Source organism: Nannobrachium achirus, assembly GCF_963921795.1.
Source record: "Nannobrachium achirus genome assembly, chromosome: 7".
Lineage (NCBI taxonomy): Eukaryota > Metazoa > Chordata > Actinopteri > Myctophiformes > Myctophidae > Nannobrachium > Nannobrachium achirus.
The window spans coordinates 56,432,763-56,459,023 of NC_137816.1; positions in this window are offsets into that span (position 1 = coordinate 56,432,763).

Genomic DNA, 26,261 nt, shown 5'->3' on the forward strand with positions numbered 1-26,261 from the left:
AGATGGAAGAAGGAAAGGTGGACAGGGTCCGGTTGTCTCGGAAGGCAACAGGAGTCTAAAGGCCTGTCCATACTCTCTCCGAAACCAAACTTTTCGTCGGAGAGAACCGACTTTCTGACGTGCACTTACTTACTGTACTTTTCAGAAGTTCCGAGTGACGTCATTTTGTAGTTGAACCAGACCTTTCTGACAAAAAGTTCGGTTTACAGGCCGTGATCCCGATCTGGATGTCGAGGCAGCTTAAATACACATCCTAAAAGGATGTTTTGTTTTAGTTTTTTATTTAGTTAGTTTTTCCTCTTTGTGTTTCTTCTCATTTCTATTCTTTTATTTTTATTTAGCTAGTTATTTTTTTAACACATCACAAAAGCACATGGAAGGCCAATTTCGCTCGGTTCCACACTCGGTGTCAGAGAGTGGCGACACTATATACCCGACCAACCATGAACACGTATTCTGAGAATGGAAGGCCCACTGGCCACTGCTGCTATATGCCGAGGCCATATCACTGCTCTAATCAGAATACTGACGCCTGATACGAAAAACATTCTCCTTGCGTTCATATAACCTTATAACTTGTCGTCTGGGTCTGTCGTCTGCCTGCAGAGGAATAGCTACTTGACCTTCCCGAATGGGTGGTGTTACGCCTGTCCAGGGGTGCCGCAGAATACTTTGATGATATTTGGAATTCATTAATATCACTTCAGTTTAACCACCTATGCTTAGCAAAACAGACCAGAGTTGCACTTGAGTTCTTTTTCCATCTACACCAACTCCCTTCACCAAAAATAGCACAACATGAGCTTGTAGATCAGCTATTTGGTGAACGTTCCCCCCAGAATGCTGGGGGTTCAAGTGGTTAAACGTTAAATACAAAGTTATTTTTAGTTATTTATTAGTTCTAGTGGAAACCGATATTCTCTCAAGTTTTCACATTGGCATACAGTCACATATTAATACAACTGAAGTAATTGATTTATAGGCTACTAAATATAGAATGAATACATCAGTAATCGATATATCAATAGCCAAAATGCATATAAATTGTATTTCCGTTACAGGTATAGGAGATGGGGCAATGGCTACAATTTGCAACGTGGGTATTAGCAGACGCTCTTATCCAGATCAACTTACAAGTGCAAGATCTACTTAGGGGTCTACCTGGCCCTCTCCTTCTCCCCCTCTTCAATATTACCATAGGGAAAAGCTTACATGTTGTGCTGCAAAATGTTGTGAGGTATGTCGATCAGCTATTTTCGCCAAACATTCGCCCCAGAATACGGATGCTAGGGTTCATGTAGTTAGGGGTCATCAATACTGGCAAATTTTAGATTTTCTTTTTAACACACTTTTTTATGTTCCTATTTTGATCATAATACCCAATTACTGAATGTCATTTCTCCAGGTTTCTTCAGAATGTGTTTTAGATTTACTATGACACAATAGCACATTAGTAGTCCATTAGTACTAGTGGTTCTCAAATGTTTTATTTGCAAGGACCCCAAGTCTGAGACTCAAATTGCCCCGTAAGGTCCATTTGGTTCAATGTGAACACTCTCAGTCCTTACAGACCTATTATGGTCATTCAGGGCTAGCTCTTTGTGTGTTTCTGGTAATATTATTGTCCACTCATTTTGTATGTCTGTGGCAAAAATGTAATTTTGACAAAAAAGACCCTGACCCTGCTCCACTTTCGAGCTACTGCGAATGAGTATTGTCAGTCCAGTCTGAATGAAGCTGGGCATTGCTGAAAGGCACATCAATGCCTCATATCAGTGAACCTTAGTGTAGCCTAAAGTAAGGCTTTTTCAAAGTGCCCCTTTTGGGATGGAAAGCGGTACATTTCAGGCTCTTGGGTGGAACGCCTAAGGGCTATAACAGAAAATATGTTCTAAGAAATTGTACAAGAATATCTGGACCTCTTACACTCTCCAAGCATGAGCAGGTGAACCCCGGTAAAACTATATGATTCCTTATTGATTTCTCTGGTTGAATCTATCAGATCCACTGGAGCCATGCATGGGAGACGAGGCAGCGCAGAGCAGACCGCCACTACAGTCCTGCAGGGGTTCAAGGGGCAGGCTAACCACTTTCAACCTTGTGGCCCTGTTGGGCATGCCACTGTAGATGAAAACCTTCAGAAATTGTAAAATAAATACATACGTTCAGATATTTCGCAACATTTAATAGTGGAAATAGCATATTGTGTTGCAATACCAATACGAGTGTGTAGATCGGCATTCTTTTTGTATGAAATGGAGCTTAAAGGAGTAGTTAATCCACCGATGTGACTTATATTCATTGGAAAGCCTTCTGAATATACAGGTAAGGTCACATCTGCCTACCAGACACTCCACCGGTCATCAAATTATTGGCTCAGGAATGTGACAAAACCACAATATTGCGATAATATTCCAAATCCCAGAGGACATCAAGAGTCATTATATCAATACAATAATACTGATATATTGCTGAGCCCTATAAGGGACAAATGCAAGATTTTACAAAATGGTCACTTTAACAAGGTATTATAATTATATTCTCCACACTTGTATTCTCTCCATCTTGACAAAATGGTAGGTTCAGCAGGCCAGCTGCACAGGTGCAATGCATTATTGTTAATTTGGCACGTTTACTAACATGCCAAGTTTAGCTGCACTTGAACAACTGTTCCAGGCTGCCATATCCAGCCCAAGAAACCGTAGAAAAAAATAGAATGTACTTCTTAAAATGAATATATCATGCCTGTTGCTAAGGTATGACAACATGACTGGTCTTCGCGCGCGTGCAAGACACCAGTCGCCATACCTTAGCTTTTTCTGAACTGATACCAAGATACCACTGTCCTCATGGGGGCCATAGAGGCATCAGTGGGCACCAGATTCATCCTTCAAACACAGCTCACATAAATAATTACTTTCAGAGTAATTACATTTCCACCATTGTTGACTGTGGAGACCCGCTGGCTGTGATCACTCACTGCAACAAAACTAATTAATGAAATCACCAAGTGCTCAGTAATCCTGACAGATGAAATCCCAGTGGATAATAAAAACCCCTACCCCGCCCTCCTCCCCCACCTCCATCTCCCTAAAATGAAATAATAATCCTTGTGTGGCACAATGTGCTTAGAGTGGCAGTGACACCGCCAGAGTCATAGCGCAACTATTCCCTGTTCTTAATGGGTAGAGTAGGGTCATTATTAGACTGACAATTGTGTCCGTGGCAAAGACATGGACTTGTCTGTGGCAAATTGTAGATGTTCTGTTTTATTCAGAAGGAGATCTCTGATGACACTGTCAGGAACTTGCAAAAAAGAAATGTTACTCTTTATTCAACGTTTCGGTCGTTAGACATTCATCCTTGTGTCAGATCCGCAAGCTCAAAATGCTGAAAGGTTTCGGACATAATATGAGGTTTCCACTCGACTGAGATGATATCAAAATGTTATTATTTTCATGCTCTTCATTTTAGTTTAGGTTGGTTTATTTGCACATACATTTTATTTTAAAGTAAAACATGTAATAAAAACAAGAATGTAGAAAGAACAATACTTTTATATGGAAAGGAACATCAAAATCAAAACATGATGTGCTGGAAAGGCCAAAAAAAAACAGAATAGCTTGTCGAAGCTATCATTAAAGCTTAGAAGGTGGTCCCCTTATCTTGAATAAGGGGACTTTTCTATAAAAACACAACAACAACTACAAACACAACAACAACAATTATTAATTATTGCAATAACAAAATATTAGAAGATAATGATAATAGTAAATAGTGAGAGTTTTTAATCTGAATTCCTAGTTATTGTTCCTCAGGTGGCTCGCTGCATGGGCACATGAACAATGTGCCCTTGCCAGGTCAGTGGTCTATTTTTCGCCTCCTGACCAGTGGCTACAGCGGCGTGATGATGTGTGAGCTCTGGAGGTTGTATCTAGGTGCATTATGATGGAAGCCATGCCAAGCGTCAAGCGGTGCGTGATGTTTGGGAGCGCCCTGTGCAGGAGTGTCGCACCAAATTCTGGGCCCTGGGTACAAGGATTCACTGAGTTATTTTGTGCTTTAACTATTGAAACAGATCTGCTATTTTTTTTTGAAAAATCATGAAAATGTGTGCAAGTCTTTGAATATTTCAAATCCTTCTAAGGTTTTTTGAGAAAAAGAAAAAAGAAAACATGTTTCTATGTCAGTGGTGCTCAAACCTTTTCAAGTGAAGGACCCCCAAAATGATATGTATTTGGCCATGGACCCCATCTCAAAATATTTAGTTCCAGGGACCCCCCCCCCCCCCCAGAAGCTAAATTTGAGTTACAAATGTTTGCTAAAAAATACATATATTCAAAGATTTGCACACATTTTCAGAACTTCTCAAACATAGCAGATCTACAAGATCGCAGCGAGCTTGTATATCTGCTATTTTTCAATAGCTAAAGTATAAAATAATGAAGGCCCCCTACTCCTTGGGCCCTAGTAACTCAGTCCCCCCCCCCCCCCCTCTTGTGACGCCCCTGGCCCTGTGTGAGTGTGGGGTCAGTAGTGCTGGCCTCTGTCATGTGGTATCTGTCACAGTGGGGGGGAGGACGACACACAACACAGTGAGCCAGCTAGCCTCATGTGACCTGCCCTGCAGTGGTTCAGCCTGTGTGTCCGTGGCTGTTCTCCTTCACCTCATCGCTGTCTTTCCTTCTAAATATATCCAGTGGGTGGAAAAAAGTACTCGTATTGTTATTATTTTTACTCGAGTAAAAGTATCAATACTGCAATATGGAAACAAGTAAAAGTCCTTAATTCCAAAATCTGCTTGCGTAAAAGTTCAAAAGCGTTGGTATCAAAATGTACTTAGTAGACCTACCAAAAGTAGGAAAGTACTCATGAGGCAGAATATCCAATTTCACAAGTTTTGAAATGTACAACATAACATGTATAAACATCTTTTGAAAACAGCAGATCTACAAGCTCCACCCCCAACCCTCCATTACTTGGTTAACAACACATTCATTTATTCATACTCCCACCAGTGCAGTCTTGTCACTTCACGTTCATTATTCGCTACAAGCTAACTCACATACACCCTCTTACCCACATAAGAGGGTGTATGGATATCCATGTATGGATATCAGGGGAGCAGGGACGTGCTGGCCATTGGGAAAATCGGGCCAAATCCCGAACAGCTGATTAGGAAAAAATTACAAATAATTTTTCGGCCTTCGTTCCATTTTGGGGGCTAGGCGGCCAACAAAGTAAATTGTCATTGTCGGGCAGAAATCTTGTATCTCCAAGTTTCAAATTTGTAATTTTTTTCACAAAGCAAAGCCCTGCTTCATCATACAAGACCATCGCACAAAAGTAGTAAAAACAGCCGATCTACAAGCACACAACGCCTCGCGGTGCGAGGCGTTGTGTGCTTGTAGATCGGCTGTTTTCACTAGTTTAAATCATTTTTTAAATGATAAATACAAAACAAACGGTTTTGGACCTACAAGGTTTCCACCAGACAACAACGAAATATAACTCATGTAATTGGCCCACTGTCATGATCTGAAATGGCAAATCTTTGAGTAGCAGCAGCGCTATAGAGAGAGATCTCTCTCTATAGCGCATAATGAGGGCCTCTCCAACTCTTTTTCCCGGGCTGAATCAGGGGCCCAGCACGTCCCTGATGGATATCCAGGGTTTGATGAGGTCAGTGTTGTGATCTTCACATATGGATATCCGGGTGATGATAGTCAGTCAGCAGCCTTGATTTGCACATGAATTCTGTCTTGGCCATATGGAGCGTCCATATATGGGATCTCCATGATTGCCAGAACAGGCTGTCTTAGTTCTATATGGAGCCTGACAGTCAACAATGTAATGTCACAACTCACAACAGGTCAGCTATAGACAGACAGGATCTGCTGGGTTTCATAGTAAACCAGATATTATTTGCAGCCCTATCTCACATTAAATTCCAATAGGATGATGTCTCAGAGCCCTGGTGAAAATTATGACAGGAGAAGAGAACACAGGACTCCCAGTGCTCTCCCGTCCTTATCGCCATGCAGCCCTCGGGTTATCTCTAGTGGTGGAATAAATACGCAAGGTCTGTCTTTCAAATAATCGTAGTGAAGTAAAAAGTACAATATTTGCCTCTGCTGAGATGTTGTGGAGTAGCAGTAAAAGTATTATGAAATTATAATAATTAACATTTATGAAATTAATTAATCTAAATTATTTGCATGTTTAGGATATTCACAACCAACTTCAAATCAGTTCTCCTCTATGGATCAGAGACATGGAGAGTGACAAACATTACCACCAACACACTCCAGACCTTTGTTAACAAATGCCTAAGACGCGTCCTAAACATTGGGTGGCCAGACAAAATATCAAATGCCAGCCTGTTGTTGGAGAAAACCAACCAGAATTCCATCAGCCAGGATGTGAAGAAGAGGAAGTGGGGGTGGATTGGACACACCCTCCGACCTTCGTAAACCCTCAGAAGACATCACTAGGCAAGCGCTGGACTGGAATCCACAAGGCAAAAGGAAAGTGGGGAGGCCAAAGCAGACCTGGAGAAGATCAGTCGAGAGTGAGGAAAAAGCAACCGGACTATCGTGGGCCCAACTGAAGAAAACTGCCCAAAACAGAGTCCGATGGCGGGGTGTGATTGCGACCCTATAGCCTACTTGGAATAAGTCAAATAAGTCAATTGCATGTTTAATCGTATATAAATATTTGACCTGAGGAGCAATTTTATTTCAAATAAAACACATTTTGGTATACAAGTGAGTTTCAAAATTTCCCATCCACTGGGCCGACAAATAAATGTTCTGATCGGCGGCTTCTCCCATTGAGTGCACTGAGGTTTGTTGACCAATGGATGGTGCACCGGTATGATCTGTACGCCTGAAACATGTCCAGTGAGAAATGTTCTATGTTGCAAGAAACAAGCGCGATTAAAATGTGTTAATTTGTTTTAATCGCGCCATATTAATCGGAATTAATCAATTAATATATTTACTTAAAGGCCCGCAGACACGCCCAAAATTATAATAGTATGATACAGTATGATACATCTGAAAACGGTCTGAAATAGTCTGAAACTCATGTCACAGTGTAATCTGCCCCTTGCCCCCCAACAACAGCTTACCAGTACAGTAAGTAGTCTAAGTACAGTCAATTAATTCTCAAAATGACATCATAAATTAACTAATATTTTAAGATTACTTTTTAAAAGTGACAGTACCCCTTTAGATGACAGTCCTACTTTAAGTAGTGGTGTAAAGTAACTAAGTACTGTACTTATCACCATGCATCCCCATGTGGTTATCTCTGCACAGGGGAGTAGGCAATAGGCATGCTGCTTCTGCAGCACCAACTGAACCACACTAATAAGCACCCTGCACTGCACTGACCTCAGCAAACACCCAGGAAGCCTGGCTATGCAGGGAAGAGAGGGGAGAATAGATTGGATCACAGGTGCAAGCCTATTTCACCATGCCTCAGTAGACAAACAAGACAAGGAGGGCTGATTGTTGTCTGGACTGGACTGGGAGAGAATGTCTGAGAGGGGCTATCAGCAGAGGTGTAGAGTAACTAAAGTTCCTTTACTTGAGTACAATTTTGAGTATTTTTTCTTTTTACTTTACTTGAGTATTTCCACTTCTACTCCATTACATCTCAGAGACAAATATTATACCCTTACTCCACTACAATTATTCCGACAACTTTAGTTACTATATAGTTACTTTGTAGATTTGTATTATTATTACAAAACATATACCACTTCAGCCCTATATCCATTTCAGCCATTTGAAAATAGCCAATCTACAAGCTCACAATGTGTTGCGATGTGACACATTGTCAGCTTGTAGATCTGCTATTTTCAAACTATATAATTACAATTATAATTATAGATTGTGATATGGGACATTCTGCTGCATAATGAGCACTTTTACTTTTAGTACATTTTGATAACTATACTTTTGCACTTATACTCAAGTAAATGTTGAATTTCCAGACTTTTATTGCAGTATCGATACTTTTACTCAAACAATGCAAGTACTTTTTCCCACCACATGACTGACTGTCTAAGAGAAGGGCTATGCGAGACAGGACTGACTGTCTGAGAGAAGGCTATGAGAGACAGAGGGAGTGAAATTGTGAGGCCATCAACTGTGGTCAGCGGGCAGCATCTGCTGATGGCTTCACATTCACCACCGTGACACACTTGTGTGTGTTACTACTGCCAGGGGTGTCGGCGAGTCGCACCAAATTCTGGGCCCTGGGTACTTTAACTATATTGAAAAATAGCAGATGTAGATCTGCTATTTTTGAAAAATCGTGAAATTTGTGCAAGTCTTTCAATATCTCAAATCCTTCTAAGGTTTTTTGATGTCAGTGTTGCTCAAACATTTTCATGTGAAGGACCCCCAAAATGATATGTATTTAGCCACGGACCCCCATCTCAAAATATTTAGTTCCAGGGACCCCCAAGAAGCAAAATTTGAGTTACAAATGTTTGCTTAAAAAATACATATATTCAAAGATTTGCACACGTTTTCACGACTTTTCAAAAATAGCAGATCTCCAAGCTTGCAGCGCGGCACTCGGTGCCGCGCTGTGAGCTTGTATATCTGCTATTTTTCAATAGCTAATGTATAAAATAATTAAGGCCCCTCCACCTTGGGCCGTAGTAACTCAGTCCCACTGTTCCCCCCCTTGTGACGCCCCTGCCCTTTGATACCGCTCGATAGGGACAGGAATCTTATCTCAGATCTGTTGTCTGCTGTCAGAGCGCGCGCCGCGCAGCCGTCTCATCTCGGAGGGGGTATAAATATAATGCAGGCCACGGGAATAAACACCCCTAGTACGTCGATAAGTGAGGTAATGTTTCCTCTTTCATTGTTATGTACACCCTTGATCGTGATGCATGGAGAAAAATAATAATAAACAGATGCCTCGCAACACTACTAAATGCCTTGTGCTCTTTAGCTTTACATTATTCAACGCAAATGTCTTGCCTAAAAGAACGTTCCCTTCACTCGCTCACTCATTCCTTCTGTACTGGAGATGTTAGCCTTGTGTTCAATAAATGGAATTATAAATATGTTATAGGAAAAACAAGAGGCTCTTCAATCTAAAAGAAGCCCTGGTCTGTTAAAGTGTTATCGATTCATATTACCGCTTACAACTGCTCAGAACATATCATCAATCTTTAGTTTAGCTTCACACTAAGTCAGTCGCTTGGGGGTTTTACAACTACAGTACAGTAAATGATACTTTGACTGCAGCAGTTCAGAATCCGTATCCACCTGTTTCCGCTGTAATTTACTGTAGAATTATGTGTGGGACACATCTGGAGAACAGACAATATTAAGCCCATATCTGGGAATGCCCATATATGGACATATTGGGTTGTATTTTGATTGTCTTAAAGGAGCTATAGTCAACTTTTTCTTGAAAAACGGATGCTAAAATAAAAATTGTTTCGAAAATATTTTATAAAAAAATAAGCTTCATACCGGTATATGTGTTTCAATTAAAAAATGACCACAAAAAGCGTAAAATAATGATAAAATAATGTAATGTTTAGCGGACTGAGTGAGGCAGCTTGCTCCCTACTGGGACGTGAACCCCAGCCCCCCACTCAGCAGACGAGGAAGCAACCCACAACGCCAAGAAGGCTAGCCCGCTTGGCGGAGCGAGTTACGGCCTTAATTATCTCCAGCAGGGTCCTTACACTACCCCCTCCTCACAGAAGCGCCACTGCAGAAGCTTTTTGTGGTCATTTTTGAATAGAAACACATGTATGAAGCTTATTTTTTTATAAAATATTTTCGAAACATTATTTCTATTTTATTTTTATATTTTTACTTTCCGACGAAATGTTCGGTGGTCGGAGACAGTATGGACACTCAGGCCTTTAGGTTAAGGCATAAGAGCTGGTACTTCAATCAAAATAGAGCCCATATATATCTAGTATATCTTTCTTTCTTTCTTTTTTTCTTTCTTTCTTTCTTTCTTTCTTTCTTTCTTTCTTTCTTTCTTTCTTTCTTTCTTTCTGATTCAGACTATTTGTTAATGTCTATGAAATAAAGTGTCCAGAATATTAGCTAATATGTCTAGTTTCGTTTGTCAACCTGTGGATATTTAGTATGGAGTCAATGTCAATATCACTAGTGTTCTTCAAGATATGAATAATGAATAACTTTTAACAATTGCCATGTTGATGGGTAAGCACAGCTGAAGGCAATTATTTTATTGTGTTCCATTTAGGCGTTACTGTGTGCCGGCATGGACCGCTCCTTTACAATTAACCAACTTGATGCTGGCATGCATGAGTCAGACCATGACTGCAGGCTATTTGAGCAATAGGGCCATCCTCCACACGAGATGATTAGAATCAGGCCTGTTAATGAACTTTGCAAGTTACATTGTATTAATTTTCTGAATGGATTATCCACGCCTCTTTTTAAAACAAGAGGATTCTTTCAGGGGAAGTTAAAACTGCAGACCTTCAAGCGAAATAGGCGAACATTTGACATGGAAAATGAAGTGAAAAATGGCTTTTAAAGCAGACCGTACGTGGGCTAAGTGGACGTATCCAGATTGATGGCATGCACTTTAATCAAAAGGAATAATTGCTTGTCACTGCGAAATTGATTTATGAAATGGACTTAGGGAAAATATAAACGTTCTTTCTTTTTAAAAATCATTATGGAAAAAGAAATTGGGCTACAGTAAGTAAGTATATGAGAAACAAGCAGTAATATCTGTGTGAACAAACAACAACTGAACTAAAATGAACCTTACGGGTCCATTTGGTTTAATTTGGTTCTAAATAGTTAAATGCATTACTTTATTTACAAAAAGTCCACACAATTAGAGAACGTAGAAGAATTGTGTCGCAGTTACTATCAAAACCTCCACCAGCTGTCAGTCAGTATGTCTGTCTGTCAGTCACTCGTCACACGTCACACGTCACACTTTTGCCCCTCTCATATCTCCGCCACCGTTGCCCCGATCCATGCCAAACTTTGCACACACACTCCTTGGCTGCCAAACCACTACTTCTCCCCTCATTTCTCACATGGCCCTCTTCTAGCGCCACCATGAGGCCGATTCTTGCAAAACACATTTTCCTACAAATGTTGCCCTAAAATCACGCAAATCGGTACACAGTATGTCTAGAGTCATGTCATCAACATGGATCTGTCACATTTAGCGCCACCATCAGGCTGATTTTTTAAACACATTTTTGAACACTGCTCCTACAAATGTTGCCCTAAAATCATGCAAAGCGGTACACAGTATGTCTAGAGACATGTCATCAACATGGATCTGTCCCATTTAGCGCCACCATCAGGACGATTTTTACATGCGACCTGACAGTCGCTTATCTCCCGATTTAGGGAGTCTTACTGGTTATGTTGGTCAATGTTTGCCTCTTGTCTCTGCTATGGTACCAACATTAATACAGTATGGAATTGTGGACAATTTTTTATGTAAATAAATCTCATCAAGTGGGTGGTCCGTGGCTTAAATGCCGAATAAGTAATGGGCCTTGATCTGAAAAGTGTTGAAAACCACTGACTCTATAAAGGATGCTGGGGTTAAGTGGTTAAAAGAGGAGACTGTAGATAGCTCTGTCTGATTCCCAATGGAAGGTTCTTACACCACTGGGGAGATCTTACAGCCCATGGCCTACTTACCCTGTCATAAGCCTTGCTCTGGGGACCAGCAGCAGCAGCTGCTCTGCAGATCTGAGGGAGTATGAGCAGCTAACCTTGCATCACCAGACTTTACACCACAGAGGAAAGCCTGGCATTCCTTCTAAAACGATGTGTGATGTGATCCGGTTTAGAAAGGGTGGTGCCCCTCAGTGGACCCTGGTGAAGGCCGAAATGCATTGATCATCTGCGTTTTAAAATGTTCCTTACTATGAAATTGAGGCCACGTTTAGACAACAACAGTCTGTAGAGAATGTTGTTGTGTTCTCTCATTTAATCCAGCATTCAGATGGAGATGCAACAATGACTATTACAATGTAGTGTGCATGCTATGTTGCTAGGTGGCGGTGACGCCAAGGGTGTTTTTATGGGTGGGCCCAGGCCCACCCATGTAGAAAGCTGGCCCACCCATCGATTTTGGCTAAAAAAAGAATAAATGAACAGTACTTTACAACTGTCGCTCCGATGATGCATCTTTTACACTAGCAGCAGTAGGCTACTGTGTGTTTGGAGGGGGAGTGTTAGTTTATATTTGGAAATATGTTGTTGGGTTGAAGTGCAGCTGGGAACTCAATGCATTGTATTAGCCTATTAATTATTGTTCATTGATACTGCCGCCCGTACCCGTTTTAACCCCCAAAAACTTGGATAATTTACAGAAAAACCCCAAAATAATCCTGAGATTGCGCGCACAGGAGTCCCTCCCTGTGCCCACCCTGAAGTTGCCAGGCCCAGCCCATTTCTCTGTTCTGGCTGCACCCCTGGGTGACCTGGCAGTGTGTGACATCACCCCTTCCTATCACAGCATTTGTTTACATAATCACCATGGCAACACAGGCTCCACTGCTGTCGGCTTGCGTCAGCATGACATCACACATTTTGCAGATTCCCTGTATACTTCCCTGTGTAGATGGAAAGGCAAGGAGGATCGTTTCAAAGATTTTCACTCTGGGAAGAGGTTTTCCTTTTTGCGTTTCCAACCACCGAAAATGCTGTTGTCGTCTACGCGGAAGGCATATCTAACACTTCATTTTGGCGTTTTCTCGTGGAAACGGTGTCGTCTGAACAGCGCCCAAAATAAAACAAGCTTCTACTTTGAACTGAGCAGGATCCTTTTTATGTTTACCACCATATTTTTGCACTTTTTTGATAACCATTACAATGGAAATAAACTTGGATTTTTGTCCTGTAAGAGAATAGGTGGGTTTTCAATAAAGATCTTTGTAAAAAAAAAACTGACCAGGGCCTGTTAAAAATATATATATGAGAGATCTAGAAGCTTGTGAGCTTGTGCGTTGGCTATTTTCGAATATAGCGAAAGTATAAAACAGGGCTTAAATTGTTCAACATTGAGAAAACGGGGACATGCAATTGCACAAAAGTGGGCTTGAACTAATTGCCACTTATATAATGTTCCACACACCCATTGTAGTTCATTATTCCATGTCTGCCAGCCAGAATTGTGAGGGCAGAATGAAAGGTCTACTGCATGCCGTCCATCTGCAGCGAGTTAGCCTTGATGGACAAAGTGGACTCCTTTCTCTCTTTCTCTCCCCGCTCCCGGCTAGCAGCCGCCAAGGCCTTGGAGCTGCCTGAGGCAGTGGATCTGCTCTCTGCTCCCATTTTCTGCAATAAAGCTGCTGATGTATATTAAATGACATAGGTCTTCATAAGTGTCATTGTCTCAAGGGTCTGATGAAGACTAATACCTCCACTTTTTGCCACCGGCAGCCGCAATAGTCCTCCTTTTTATTGCAGGGGCGGGGGCTCCGAGAGCATCTGGACTCGCTGTCGCTGACAATGAAATGGGAGGAAAAATGGTTTCTGAATGTGGGGGAAAATACATTTGATAGTAAGTCTGTATGAGGGTCACTGCAAGGGCATGCAGACGGCTTCAATGCACATTCAGCTTATACTGTATGTATTGAATGAGAGCATTTTCCTGCAAGAAAAGTGCTCCAAATAATGAACATGTACTGTATTGATTGATTGAATACTTTATTAGCAGTTTGCAACAAAGAAAAAGTAACAAAGAAGTACAGTTCAATACAAGGTCTGCTAAGAGGATTTTAAACCCAAGAAAGTCTATTATGGCTTTTTTTTTTCTCCATTGGGATCCTTTGTACACAATTCATTGAAACATTTCATGACAGGACTGGACTTGTTAAATGGGACATTCTGCACAATGAGTAATTTCACTTTTGGCATTAAGTATTTTGATGCCGATACTTTTCTACTTTTACAAGTACATTTTACAGGTACATTTTCAATACTGGAATTTTCTACTTGTAACCGAGTATTTCTACATTGCAGTATTGCTACTTTTACTTAGGTAAAACATGTGAGTTTTACTTAAAGGGGGCCTGTCACCTAAAGGGTTACTGTCACTTTAACTGTTCTGCTGCCGTTGACAGTCCTCACCGTCATTGAAAGGGTTAATACCATGGCGCCGTTGACGGTGAGGACTGTGAATCTTACTGTATATACAGTAAAGATATTATCACTTACTGTACGTCGCTCCGGTCCCGCCCGCATCGGCAATGTCCGCGATTTGTTTACAACGCACGTCGGGCGTGCACGCGAAGTGAAGCTCCTCCATAGTAAATCCATTGAGAGGCCCATAAAGAAACTTCAATAACTCATAAAAGACATTTGTATACAAAAAGGGGGCTCCACTCTGCACACTCTAGACACGGGATGCGCGCAGCCATGTTTCCCTTCTGGACCCACACTGTCATGTGACTAGATGACGTAATCGTTGCCGTCAAGTGATAATCCAAAAAAACAAAAACAACCCCCTTCCAGCCCTTCAAAATAATAGCGGCGGCCTATGGAGGAAACGGCGTGGCACCGAGGCACCAAGCAACCTTCAGATTAAGAGGCACTAATTGTGTTTTAAGAATCATCTTAAAAAACAGGTTAATATTTTTATGATGTCATTGTGGGGATGCGCAATTATAAGCCAATCAAATTAATTGTCTGTATAGCCTGACTGTATGACTACTTACTGTACTGGTCAGCTGTTTTTGGTCGCATTACACTGAGACAGTTTCAGACTGTTTGAGGATCCACAGAGAGATCTAGGAGAGAGACTACATGAACTACTGTTTCATACTATTATAATTTCGGGGCTGACAGCGGACCTTTAAGTACAGACTTCTTCCATCACTGTACAATAACACTGCAGTGCAGCAGCATGTCTGTGGGCGGGGGTTCAAGGAGATGTTACTAAATCCAGCAGTCAAATCAAGTCATTAACATCCCACAGTATAGCAGCTCATGGCTCATTTGTTGTAACCTGCGTAATTAGTCAATTACTTCCCATTTTATTCTGTGTTTCTAGTACTCAACATCGTGGCCACCTAAATGGACTTGTCTGTTTAAGTGAGCATGCCGAATATGCAGGGAACAAAAGCATTTTTGGGGGACATTATGCAAATCGCAATACCGGTACATAAATGATTACACTTCCAGAAGTTTGAGGCAGCATTCTCTCACTTTAACCTGTATGTTTACCTTAATGGGAAAGAGCAGTCCAACACAGTCACGGCTGAGTGACTAATGGTCAAAGTTTTTAATGATCCAAAGTATCATTAAAAGTCATGGAGAGGATAGGCCGGTTAAAGATGCAGTGCCATGATTCCCCCCCCCCCACCCCCCCCCCCCCCAAAACATGATTATCAGGTATTATGATTAAACTAATTGCCACTTATATAATGTTCCACACACCCATTGTAGTTCATTATTCCATGTCTGCCAGCCAGAATTGTGAGGGCAGAATGAAAGGTCTACTGCATGCCGTCCATCTGCCCCCCCCCCCCCCCCCAAAACATGATTATCAGGTATTATGATTAAACTAGGAGGAAGTTTTTTTTTTTTTTTTTTTTTTCAAAAAAATGTACAGAAAGAGTTAAACTTGTGTTTTTATGTGGACACACCCACCAGTTCATTAAGTATGCCTGGTTGTCATAGTGGGTGAGTGACCCAGCTGAAGTTAGCCACACCCACAGTGTTGGGTGAATGGTAAAAGGGGAGGGGATGATTATAATTATGATGTCATTTTATCTTTGTTTTTGGATCGGCACTTTTGACCCACAAGGTGTCAGCCTCCAGGAAGAAAACCCAAATACAAATGGAATACATAATTGCACATAACAACCACACCAGGAGGTCTAATGAAGTATACTGTCAACCTCCTAGACACATGAAAAACAGAAAAAGTACAAAACTATGGCACCGCCTCTAAAAAAATCGAGACAATTTTTTTTTCTCCAAAAGTGCAGAAAAAGTGTGGCGTAGACAAGTTTCGGTCCAACGACCATCTGCTGTGCATTTCTCCAGAAACCGTTCATCCCACATGTTTTTTTTTTTTTGTGATAGTGGTATTCAGATGCGATGTGTAACAGAATATACAGTATATATTCATATTCTGCCTTCTCTTGCACATACTGTATTGTACTGTCTGTGCCTCGCAATCTGCATATATTTAGAGCTCCCGTTGACACTGACCTGCATATCGTCACTGTCGGGCAGAAACCTTGTATGTTTTTTTGCGAAGTAAAGCACTGCTTCATCATGCAAGGCCATCGCAAAAAAGTAGTGAAAACAGCTGGTCTACAAGCACACAACGCCTTATTTTTTAAGGCAAAAATTATGGAATACCTGCTTCCAATAAATAAATAAATAAAAAAGTAAAAATAAACGATGCACCATCGCAGCCAATTATCCAGATGGCAGTTTTGGAGTAGGTGTGCAAGAAAGAAGTCACACAGAAGCATGTGTTCATTTTAAATATTCATCATCTGTTTTTTTCCCAAGTGAATGAATCTGACTCAAGGGGCTTAGCAGACCCTCACAGATCCGGTTTTACACTCTCTCAGTTCAACTGAAACCAGTAGTGTAAAGTACACCCCCAAACACTATAGGCCTACATGTACTCAAATACTGTACTTAAGTACAATTTTGAGGTATTTTATTACTAAACTGGAGTATTCTCAATTTGCAATACTTGCAATACTTTTACTCCACTACTCCAAAACTATTTGAAAACATTAGTTACTAGTTACTTTGTAGATTGTGATTATTATTACAAAACAAACATTATCCACTTCAGCCCTACCGGTACGTTTTGGCCATTTTAAAGTAGCTGATCTACAGGCTCACAATGCGTTGAAATTGGACCTTCTGCATAATGACTACTTGCTCTGTTGATGCTTTACGTTCATTTGTATACCAATACTTTTGAACTTTTACTTGAATCAATTTTGAATGCCCGAATTTTACTTGTAAGGGCATGGTCACACTGCACCTTTATTCTACCTATTGTATGCCTGTGTCTTCCTATTGGCTGGGCTTTAAACAGCCATAACTCCAGTTTGCAGCATGGTACCTTCTCAAAACAATAGGGACGAGCTGTAATTGTTGAAGCCCTGCCTCCTCTTATAAGTCTGTTGTTTCTGCCCGCTCTTGGCGGTCGCTTCTCACCCTTATGGTGTCTTACTGGTATTCTACCTATATGAGGGTGGATTCTGCCAATGCATTTCAATGGGAATGGAGTGGTTTGCTGCCAAAAATGAAATGCACTGGCAGACTCCAACGCTCATAGAATAAAAGTGTGGTGTGACTGTGCCCTAACTCACTTTTTGATGTTTGCCTAACTCCAACACTGCTGCATCATTTGTGCCTTATTGTCTCCACCAGCCGAAAGGCATGGGGAGACTATGTTTTCCCGTCCGTCCCTCCGTCCGTCCGTCCGCCCGTCCGTCCGTCCGTCCGTCCGTCCGTCCGTCCGTCCGTCCCTCCCTCCCTCCCTCCCTCCCTCCGTCCGTCCGTCCGTCCGTCCGTCCGTCCGTCCGTCCGTCCGTCCGTCCGTCCGTCTCCGTCAGTCCGTCCGTCCGTCCGTCCGTCCGTCCGTCCGTGTGTGTGTACGTGTGTACGTGTGTACGTGTGTGTGTGTGTGTGTGTGACTGTGTGTGTGTGTGTGTGTGTGTGTGTGTGTGTGACTGTGTGTGTGTGTGTGTGTGTGTGTGTGTGTGTGTGTGTGTGTGTGTGTGTGTGTGTGTGTGTGTGTGTGTGTGCGTGTGTGTGTGTGCGTGTGTGTGTCCGTCCACGTCAGTTTGTTACCAGCTAATCTCCGGCACCGTTGGCCCCACATTTTTCACATGGGTCTTTTATAGCGCCACCATGAGGCCAATTTTTGTCAAACTCATATTTTGACAGTACTCCAACAGATTTTGTCCAAAAATTAAGCAAATCGGTAGACAGTATCTCTACAGTTATGTGATCGACACAGATCTGTCAGATTTTCTATATTCCATCCTGAAGGCCAGAATAACCTTCCTGACCTGGTGGAAACCTGTGCTCGGAAGAGCACTGCTTCTAGTTGCCCATGTTCTCATCAGAATACGTGCTACGTAACTGCCATTCCAAAAATGATTGTAAAAATGTACCGTATGTAACTAGCATTCTGACAAGCATTCCCAGGCTGAGAATACAGTAGGGATGGGACGATAAGCGATATTATCGTTTATCGTGATAAAAAACACTTTACATTACATTTTACATTTTACATAGATTACATTTATCGTGATATCGTCCTCCGTCATGCACTGGGATCAATTCACCTTCTATTTGCCGAGCTGCATATCCCTCTATAATGGGTAAAAGGTACTTATAATATACGTACTTGATACAATCTTTTTTTCACTCTCTATAAAATGTCTTTGACAAAAAATAGCCGATCTACAAGCTCACAATGCGTCACATTGCGACGCGTTGTGAGCTTGTAGATCGTCAATTTTTGGGCAAATGTTCCGCCCCAGGATAGCCTAATGGATTTTGATTATCGCGATAATATCGTAAATCGCAATTTCTTTTGTCACAATAATCGTGATATGAAATGTTCATATCGTCCCATCCCTACAGCAGGATGAATCAGCGTTAGGAGAGTATAGAGTTAGGCAGATATAAAAACAATCTGTAAACTTTGAGAGTTACAAATTGATAAATTAACATTGAAATTGAAAACATAAAGTGATAACAAATAAAGGATGAAGAAAACCACAGCATATAACCTTGGTCCACTCAAGCATGGGGCACACATACTGTAACCCAGCATAGCGTCACTGTCGGGCAGAAACCTTGTATCTCCAAGTGTCTTCGTAAAGTAAATTAAGCCCTGCTTCACCATACAAAACTGTCGCTCAAGACTAGTGAAAATAGCCGATCTACAAGCATACACCGCCTCGTGGTGCAAGGCGTTGTGTGCTTGTAAATCGGCTATTTTCACTATTTGAAATCATTTTTAAAATTATAAATGAACGGTTTTGGACATACAAGGTTTCCACCCAACAATGACGATCATTGTATCTCTGCAGTGCTTATTGTGGGCAATTCCAGGTGAAGGTACTGCAATGAAACGGCCTGGATATTGTTGAGTCAACATCATTTCGGCTGCGTTTTAACTGACACTGCGGCGTGCGGGGGGAGCACAGCACTCACAAGGCCAAAGGGGGATAATGGAGTTCGCAAACCGCACAGGAGACGGCATAATGCTGTCACACGGCTACGCAGAGAGAAAATGTGGAATGTCTCCCAAGGCCTTCCCGACGTTGTAAATCTGACAGGGAGGAGAGGACCGCGCAGCCATTTGACCCTTTGGGCTCGCTTGATGAGAAGGGTGGTGCGCAGGGGGGCTTTTGGTCTGGGGAATACAAGGCAGACAAGTGTATAAAGTTGATGTAGTGCGTTATAATAGACGCCACATGTGAGGTTGTGGTCTTCGCTCTGCTCTCGCCTCTAAGTCAATACGGATGAAGGCGTGAGCGTCTCTTGACATCTCTGCTGGCCCGTGTGACCGCGTCCTTCACCGCCGTTTTGGCACTTGTCCGACCGCGCCATCAGTCATTTGTAGAAACAGCTCCTGTAGAGCTTGATGATAGCGGCGCTGTTGCAGCATGTCAGTTCAGTTCGGTTTTATTTTCAATTTCATTGGACAAATATAAAAAAGTTCATAATTCATTCAGTTGGTTTGCATTTTGTTACGTCATGTCATGTCATAATTTTAGAGGATTTCTGTTTCATTCTATTTTGTTGTTGTTGTTTTAATGGGGTTAGGTGGGGTCGGCAGCACCTGCAGCACAAGACCTGACGATTAGAAGTTCAAGTTCAGGAGAGTTTAGAAAGGCAATTCTCTTGAATGCTGCCTTCAGGTACGGCATGGAAAGAGGCAGGGCATTTGTGTTTCTTTCACCATAATAAAACGACATTCATGGTTGGAGAGGGCACTTTTTACAGATAGGTAAAAGGGGCAGGGGCTCAAGCCCCCTTTGATGTCTATGTGTGCACGTGCCTAATCCTTGTTGTTGCGACCAGAAGGTCGCAGTATACCATGAGAAATGTCGCAGCTTGTCTCCATGTCGCAGTCCTTCCTTCAGTCAGTTGTAACCCAGGGTTCAGATTAAATATATTTTTATGTACCGGTAGGTTTGCTGCTCTGACATCACACTCTGGCTTCATGTCCCTTTTATGCCCATATATTTTATGCCCATATATAGTCGACAATGTGATGTCAGAACATGACCAGATAACACTTGCGCAAATGAATTACATCCTTGTCCCTTTTATGCCCAAATATGGAGATCCCTGTCCCAGTGTCATCAATATTAAGGGCATATCTGGGAATATCTGGGCATATCATGTTCTGACATGCCCATGTATGGGCATTCCCAGATCACACTTGCAAATTAATTACGTCCTTGTCTGTTCTATGCCCATATATGGAGATCCCTGTCCCGATGTCATCAATATTAAGGGCATATCTGGGAATGCCCATATTTGGTAATGCCCATATATGGGCATGTTCTGCCAATCTCAACAGGCACTGTTGCGTTTGGGTAACTGGTCCGATATACATCACTGGCTAGATAGCCAAGAATTGGCGAGACCTCGCCCTTTAGGGAGGGTCGCATGTCGCCCTGAGGCGTCTTATACTATAGTAATAATGAGAACTTAGCATAAAGCTTATGTCATGTCATAATTTTAGAGGATTTTTGTTTCATTCTATTTTGTTGTTGTTGTTGTTTTAATGGGGTGAGGTGGGGTCGGCAGCACCTGCAGCACAAGACCCGACGATTAGAAATAAAAAGCTGCACGACTGTCAACTTTCAGCCTTAAACTTCCACCAAACCCTTGTAATAATGAGGCAGATTATTTGGGCCGGTGGAAAATGTCACGGGAAGCGAGCAGGGAGAGAGAGAGAGAGAGGTCCATTTACATGTCCCATGCCCTGCCAAGGTGACTGCATGGCTCCGGCTTCCACTTGACAGGGTCAGCCTGTCTCGCCCTCCCCCCCCCCCCCCCCCCTCCCCTCCCCCACCTCCTGGGGGACGTCATTAAATTTCGGTTTCCAGCCAACCTGAATCTCCTTTAAGCCTCCGGTCACGTTCCTCCCTGCCTCCCCTGAGCTAGAACGCTGGTGTCCTCGTTCTGCTATGCCGCCGCCGCGGATCCGTTTTCTGTGCGCGCAATCAAAAGGTTTCTCCCCTAGACCGGTCACTCCGGATTCATCCGTCTGTGGAGATCCGGCTGTGTTAGAAGGCCACCTATAAGCAGACCTTTCCAGATCATTGCAGCGCTCGCCCTAGATCTGTGCTGCTAAAGGATCATTGCTGCATTTAAAAAAGGTTCCTGCATGGAGTTTTTTGCTCCAGCAGTCATGATGATCTTTGCATTCCTTCGTGACGGTGACACCTTTTAGCCAACAGGGGTGTAAGCTCTGCGACGGCCATCGTTTTATTTAATCAACCAATTTCTTTTCAGAATCATTTCTTTGACGTGAATTCAAATGACACATCAATCTGAGCTAACTGGTTGGCAGTTGGCACCCAATTCACTGACTATAGGTGCAGGATAACATAACTACCAGTAAGACTCCCCAATCGGGAGATAAACGACCGTCAGGTCGCATGTACACAAATTGGCCTGTGAGTGGCATTGTAGGCAACATCTGTAGGAGCCGTGTCCATTAATGTTTTCTGCAAAAAGCAACATCATGGTGGAGCTGGAAGAGGGGCATGTGAGAAAACAGGGGCGGAGGTTGTGGTTTGCCAGCCAAGGAGTGTGCAAAGTTTGGTACGGAGATAATTAAGAGTAGGGCCAAAAAGTGTGACGTGACGTGACGGACAGATGAAGGGACAGACAGCCGGTGGAGCTTTTCATAGCGACCTGACGATCGCAATTAATGATGCACGAGATTGATAAATAAGAAATATACATAAAAGAAAGATAGAACTTTCACTAAAAATAGAAAAGAATAGGAATCCAGGAGGTGATGAGGTAGTATGTTCCTTGCAGCTTTATTCAGAGAAGCATCAAAAACAAAGTCCAGGATAGCGGCATAGAATCAAGAAGAAAAGGACACAGGGTCCTAAAAGCACTGACCTCGCCTCACGGCGGCCAGGCTCAACTGAGTTCCTCATGTCAATTTAGTGTCAGGTTAAATACATTAGGAATACACAAATCATGGTCTGCTCAGACAGACAGATGGTTTGAACCGGAGGCAAGACATTGATCAAGGGACAACAATAGATCAAAGAAGTTTAGGCAAAGATACTGTAGGTGTGAACTCCTTGAGAGACAGCAGATAGGCTACAATCAACATAAGAGACAGACAGATGCCAGCTGTTCTGTTGTAGGCTAGTTCAAATATTAACAAACTATAGTTTTACAGTTCAGATCTTACAGTGTGTAGCATATTAATATTAAACAAAATACATACATTTGTTTAAACAGAAACCTATTTATCAGTCCCTCATCTTTTAAATATATGTTGTATTTTGTTATTTCAATTTGCAGGCATAATCAGTGGTACATAAACCGAGGTGTGCCATATTTCATTGGGAGAGGAGTGTTGAATCCTATCGATTATTCCCTTCAGCAGAGCACTGGTATGCCTGTTGTGAGCTGCTGTTGTACACAAGGAGGCAATGAGCTACCAAAGTATGAGAAGTTCTGTAGGTCTTTCTCGGAAAGTAGTTGAGTCCAGGCAGGCGTCAATGGATGTCCAAACAGCTTTATTAACAGGCAGAGTTGAGAAGTTTACAGCATTCGTGAGGCTCAGAGGCCCTCAGTTCCATATCACCAGATCCACACCACAGCATCCCACCAGCTCTCCACCACCCCAGGTTCCTCTCCCTCCTAGCACACACGGCTCCTCTCCCCACTAGCTCTTTGACCCTCAGGTCCCACTCGCACACCCCACTAGCACCCAGAAGCTCTCCCAAACACATGCATTTATATCTTAGAAGAGACCTCCCCTCATTCTCCTGTGGGTGATTCCCACTCCCCTTGCCCTCTTCTCCCATTGGTCTACGAGGGACCCTCAGAACACCTTAGTGCATCCCCCTGCAGCCCTCAGCTGTTCGGTCTCCCCTGGGGAGACTAGCTCAAAGGGACGGTTTAACTTTTAACCAATAACTATTGTCTAGATTGAAGTCCTATATGTTTCTGGCACAAGTAATGTTTCAGTTATGTCATCATGTTGATTCGCCCAGTAAGGTTAATGCTAGAATAAATCATAAAGGAACATTTGGGTATGTCAGGCGTGGTCAGCCTGCCAGCAACTCATTAGAATCACCAGGGGGTCTCCCTTGAGTACCACAGGGCAGATAGTGACTGCATATCGTTAACTCTAGCTGTAACTCCACATTTCACAAACTGTTCCACTCTAATGCAACTCTGCAGTTATATTAATAAATGTTAGGCCAATATAAACACGTAGTGGAATACCCTGTAGGATGGTTTAGGATGTAGACCTGTAATGTTAAGAACTAGATAGCATGTCAATGAGAAGGCTGCTGGGTGTCAATCACCCTGTTAGCCTTCCACGGGAATCAGTCCCACCTCCTAAATACGTCTCTCTGTGGTTATCTGCTATCAAACCAGAAGAATGTATATATGTGGGAGTCACTGTTTTGGGTTGGTCTAATTTCAGATCAAAGACAATAGCCAGATGGCTTCTACCCTTTAAGAGGTCTTAAGATCCCAATTGCCCCACATGGAGTCTGTAACGACTCACTGTTTGATTGTGATCAACATATGGCCATGAGGTCAGCACCTCCCTGTCCTCAGGCCTTTGAGCCAACACTGCTTAAACTTGTATTCAACTGTGTGAGCCTATCTGTACATAATATTCCAAATATGATGTTTATGCTGTAGGCCCGCTACCACAATCCCCCCTTGGCAGATTCATCTGCCAGATTGATCTGCCACAAAATCATAATCAGAAATATCATAATTTTGGAATATTATAATTGTTGAAATATCATAAAATAATATTTTCATATAAATATCTTTCCTGTTTTAGGAACCGAATATCCATATGAAAAAAAAACCCATTGTCACAGTTCTCACAGTTCAGATGGCCCTTGTCCCCCCTGGACAGTTGAATACCTATGGGTCAAATAGTTAACACATCATCATCATAAACACATTAATCCCTAAAGTCATAACTCCAAACGAAATAATAATAAAAAGACCTCTCCTTTTTTCTGGGCATGGCTTAGATGTAAAAATCACCATGATATTAGAGGAGAGAAATGTAGACTTGTGCATGTATTCATTTACACACACTTTTGCTACAGGGAAATTGTCATTTTCCTATGCTAAAAGAAATGGAAAAACACAATCTTCTTCTTTGGTCTTCGTACACAAAAATGCACAAAAAATACTGTCCATCGTGCCTGAGCAAGAATAGAGAATAGATAATAGATAGAGATAGGTAAAGAGTTAGAAGTAGAATAGAGGATAGAGATTAGAATAAAGATAGAGATGGGGTGGTAGGGGTAGAGATAGATAGAATTAAAGAATAGAATAGGTAGAAATAAGGTGTGCTAATGCACACTGTGTCAGAAATGACACGGGCCAGACACGTCAGTTGTCCTTCATGGGAAGGGGAAACGGGGCATATCTTCTTTCAGGGGAAAAAAGGGCAGATGGCATCTTTTTGGGTCTCAGAGCATAACCTCCATGCCCTGCTCCAACGGGCGGTCTCCAAAGTCAATCTCTCGGTAGTTGTCTTTCTTCTGATTATAGAAAGCTCCCATTTGCAGATCGCCATTGACTGAGATCGATGATTCCATTTGCTCCCGCTCTTGGGCATTGCGCCTCCATGGTAGACACTGCAGTGGTCGGTCCATCGGTTTCTTGCACATTCTCCAGAAATGTGTAGTCTCGTTGCAATTGTAACATCGTTTCTGCTGCTGTGGGAATAATCTGGGTGGAGTCTTGCATTCTCTTGCAAAATGTCCTGGTTTCCCACAGGAATGACACCCTCCAAATCTCTGGGAGTTGAATGGCTGGTAGCCAGGTAGATTGCCCTCAGGCTTCGTTTTCTGAAGAGGTGGTTCTTGGAAGGTGGGTCCCCCCTGCGGAGATGGATATTGGGAAATGCGTGCCCCTTGGGGCCCCACTTGGTCAGCGTGTGAGTTGCCAGTAGCTATGACTGTGGCTTGTGTTGTCACCCTCCGCTCCTCAATCATTAGCTGTATTGCATTTTTTTCCCTCACTGTCTCCTCGTCATCCGCCTTTTCATCAGCGACTCTCTTCCGGTCCAACTTCACAAAATGATCAATATGGGTAGTATAGATTGGCAATGACATATCAGTTAGCCATATCACCTCTTTGAGCATCCTTTGCACTGTTTCTGGCAACCCCTTTTCAAGTTTCCTCCTCAGCAGCACTGCTTCTGCCCCGTTCCGGGTGACGTTGCTTCCTGTCGCAGATCCCCACTCTTGGTACACTCTGTTGACATACTTCCTGGGATCCTCACCCTCTTGCAATCGGTCAATGAGTACAGATTCAGGAGACTTATTCCACGGATAGCAGACTCTCAAAGCATGCTTCAGAACACCCCTGTGTTTGGCAAACAGGTCTGCATCGTTCTCTTCGCTGTCCACATATTGGGGTAGTCTTGCTTCAATCAAGATGTCCGCCAACACATGCTCCCCACTGCATCCAGTCACCCGTGTGATCAGCCTCTTAAAGTCACCCATCTTTAATGGAGTCTTTGCAGTGATCTGCTCTAATTTGGTAAGCCATGGATGGGCCCCCTCCTTAATTAATGGCAACGCATCCTCAAGGTCTTTGAGGTCTGCGGTTGACAAAGGCGTATAGTCCAGACCCTGGTTTGTGATGATAACTGGAGCTTGTATAGCAGTATATTGTCTCTTCGCCTCCCACCTGCTGGGTGAAGGACTTCTGCTCCTGCTCGGTGACTGCCACACCCTCTTCACACTTCTCAAACGGTTCGCATAGCAGCTGTCATCCCTGTCATCCATCCGTTTGCATGTCTCTGCTCCAGCCTTGTCGTTCCTCTTTCCAGCTTGAAACTCCTTAATTTTCCGCACAGTGTCATTAAATGTCAGTTTCATGTCAGCTCCTGCTGCCCGAAGTTCACTTAACTGTTCACTCAAAAGAGAACACATCTTGTGGTGCCTCTCCAGTTGAGCTCCCACAGAGGTTAGCGTTTCAAAAAGCATTCTCTGTTCA